This window comes from Sinocyclocheilus anshuiensis, unplaced genomic scaffold, assembly GCF_001515605.1.
Source record: "Sinocyclocheilus anshuiensis isolate Anshui unplaced genomic scaffold, SAMN03320099.WGS_v1.1 scaffold2200, whole genome shotgun sequence".
In the NCBI taxonomy this organism is placed as follows: domain Eukaryota; kingdom Metazoa; phylum Chordata; class Actinopteri; order Cypriniformes; family Cyprinidae; genus Sinocyclocheilus; species Sinocyclocheilus anshuiensis.
Genome location: NW_015542455.1, coordinates 268,621 through 272,212, shown reverse-complemented (window position 1 = coordinate 272,212; position 3,592 = coordinate 268,621). Strand labels below are relative to the sequence as shown.

Below are 3,592 nucleotides of genomic sequence, written 5' to 3'. Positions count from 1 at the left end.
TGGCGCGATGTGCATGTGTTATGGGGTGATGTGCACTGAGTAACATGATTGGCTTAGAGTCTTATCTGTCCTTCAATGTATCTTTTTGCATATTATAAAAAGTGGGCTGCGAGTCTATGTGTTATCTTTGCACACAAACTCAAGCTGTGTGTAAACCAGATCATTCTCTGCAGAGAATTAAAGAAAAACTAAGACAAAACTCTGTTTGGTTCCCTTTCATGGGAACTTCGAACTGCGTCCTCCACACGCGATGTCTCCGAGGGGGCAATCGGCGTGCACTGCGAGCGTTTTTCCAATAAAAAAAACTCTGCTCTCGTTTGTCTCTCTTTTCGAGGAAAGAGGGGCAGCCATCTGCTTCCCGTGATTCAGGACCCGCGGCACTGCTGAGGCACGGAGGAGAATGAGCTCGTGGGGATCGCAGGTGGATCTGGCCGATGAGTTTTAAGAGGGGCTTTTCCCTCTCGCGATCGTCGGCTTTGGTGTTTTTTCAATGTATGCTTCAGACACAGGTCACGACGAGGCGTTCCCCATAGCGACCCCTAGAGGACGCAGTGTCTCGTTCCCTACTCAGTGAACCATGGTTACATACGTAACCTGAGATGTTTTCATTCTCAGTCTTCACAATTATTTTATTACTTTATTAAGTCACCACACCATGTTGGTTTGTTTGGCCAGAGGAAACTCTGGCCCCCCAACTGAGCCTAGTTTCTCCCAAGGTTTTTTCTACAGAGCTGCTTTATAATTTATGTGAATTGAAGTAATTTCATATTTGGTTATCTTTACACAGTTATTAAAATAAACTGTTCAGCTGAGGTCAGTTCAGTGTTGATTCAATGACAGTATTTTCTTTTTAGAGCTGCTTTACAGCAGAATTCATCTATGATTGCATCACTGAATCATGACTTTCCTGTTTATTCCTGTAAAGCTGCTTTGAAACAATCTGTATTGTATAACATGCTATGTAAACACAGGTGACTAAAGGTGACACTGATTAAATGACAAACATATAGGTGTGGAAAGGAAAAACTGGTTTTAAGGTATTGTTGAGCGATATGTTTAGTTTCAGTCATGGTCTGCCCACATATATAAATAAAGGTGCTGATCAGATTATGACACCTGCAGTTCAGCATCACTGTATTCTGGCAAAGCTGCTGAAGAGAGAATCTCCCTGAGTTTGCTCTGCTCTGCATTTTTCTCTGGTAAAAAAAAAAAAACTTTTCTGTTATTCAAACCATCTGCTTTTAATGTATTTTTCTAAAATAGTAATTCTCTTTGTGTAAATACACCAATGCTTGTTCCGAAGATTGTATTTACACTTTTAGCAAAAATTTGTGTGAACATTAATGTTTTAAGTTTTTTAAATAATATTTATTCTATAATATGTTTGCTTCTTAATTGACTTTTTATCTTTTATCGTAAAGTTTATTTATAATGTCTATACATGTGTGTGTGTGTGTGTGTGTGTGTGCGAATGTGTGTACTTATAAATGTGCAGGTGCAGGAGGGGCAGTTTCTCATAATGAGGTTTTTAATCTCATTGTGCGTGTCTCTACTGCTGCTCATTAATGGTGAGGGGTTTATAGCTCTAGCAATACAGAATTGTGACCAAGAATCTGACATTAGAATGAAACATTTAAATAAGTAAACTAACTATGCTTTCCAGTTATTAAAGCATAATGTGTATATTCTGTATTTGACAGGTGAAATAATCAATGGACAAACACCAGGTAAGTTTTCACTATATCATGAATTATTATAAACTATTATCTTCCTCCCCGTGTTTGGCACTGCACACCTCTAGCAATTCCTAAAAACTTCTTAATCTTGTTGCTCCCAGAGTGTGTTCAGTCAATTAAAATTTCAGCATTACCACCAGATTTGTTCAGGAGGAATGATCCTGTTTTGGCCTTTTCTCAAGGCTGCGGAAGCATGTATTGGGTTTGCATTTCGTCACGCATTTCATTCCACAATGCATTCTCTTGTCTTGTTATTTATTTATTTATTTGATTCAATAATTGATCAATAAAACATCGATTCAAATTAAGATACAAATTATACAAAACGAAATTAATTAATTCGTTCAAAATAAATAAATAAATAATAATAATAATAATAAATAAAAATACTTTCCACAAAACAAAACGTATGAAGTGGTCAAATTATGTCTGACCCACTCCATTTCTGCTGTCCAATTCAGTACCACACCCTTTTTTTTTCTTTCTTTCTTTCTTTCACTTGTCTTACAAATCTTTAAACAAACTAGTCTTCAACAAACAAAGCATTAATTGAGAGCAACGGCCGCAGAGCGTCTTTCATTCAAATCCCATTACTCACGGTGAAGCATGAAGCATATATCCGTTGAGTTTCCACAAAGTCCATGAAATGATTTGCTCCACAATCCGTCATATAAATCCAAAGTGATCCACAGAAACTCAGACAATTTTTGACTTGATGTTTTGGCCTTTTCTCAAGGCCGCGGAAGCATGTAGTGGGTTTGCATTTCATGAAGCACTTTATTCCACAATGCATTCTTGTCTTGTTATTTATTTATTTGATTCAATAATTGATCAACAAATCATCGATTAAAATTAAGATACAAATGATACAAAACGAAATTCATTAAAAAAGTACTTTCACAAAACGTATGAAATGGTCAAAAATTATGTCTGACCCACTCCATTTCTCCAGGCGTATTGCCGTCCAATTCATTACCATGCCCTTTATGACATTTACGGAAGTTTTTTTTTTCATAATTAACAGATTAAACAAAACAAACAAATAATATTTAAACATAAATATAAAACAAAAATGTATTTTCTAAAATGGCTACAACAGATACCTTTTTAAAAAAAATGTTCAAGGTTCAATACAAGTTCAGTTGACTTAATTTTAAGTTGTGGTATGAATCAAATTAAATGGCTTTGTCATTTCCATCAAAATGTAAAAATATTCAGTAAACATATGTAACAGTCATGGCCAAAAGTTTTGTCAGTGACATAAATTTTGTGTTTTGCAAAGTTTGCTGCTTCAGTATTTGTAGATTATTTTTCCACGTTTTTATGGTATACTGAAAAACAATGATAAGCATACCATAAGCTTTAAAGGCTTTTATTGTCAAAAAAATATACAATGAGTCAATATTTAGAGTGTTGACGCTTGTTCTCAGGGCTTAAAGTGATCCGGCATCGTGCATCATGTATTGTGCATTGCAATTTCAAATTGAAAGTTTCTGCATGTGGTCAAATATTAAAATTAAATGGATTTAAACATTGTTTAAACACGCTGTAAAGTGAAACGTCACCAGGCCGTTGGCGCCCGCTGCAGGTATTTGTTATAATGTAGCCTACTTAAGTATTACTCAATTGTCAAAATAATCAGTAGATTACTTGATTACCAAAATAATCGTTACAGCGTGTTTTACTTTTTGTAATTAAAAAAGTGTCAAAATAATCAGTAGATTACTTGATTACCAAAATAATTGTTACAGCGTGTTTTACTTTTTGTAATTAAAAAAGCAACGGGGAAGTCGTGGCCTAATGGTTAGAGAGTCGGACTCGTAACCCAAAGGTTGCGGGTTCGAGTCTCGTACTGG

General features: G+C 35.5%; 1 pseudogene; it reads left to right on the top strand.

The window, feature by feature from the left end:
• Window positions 1-1,540: 1,540 nt before the first annotated feature.
• Window positions 1,541-3,592, top strand: part of LOC107693756 (uromodulin-like) — a 27,881-nt pseudogene continuing 25,829 nt past the window's right edge.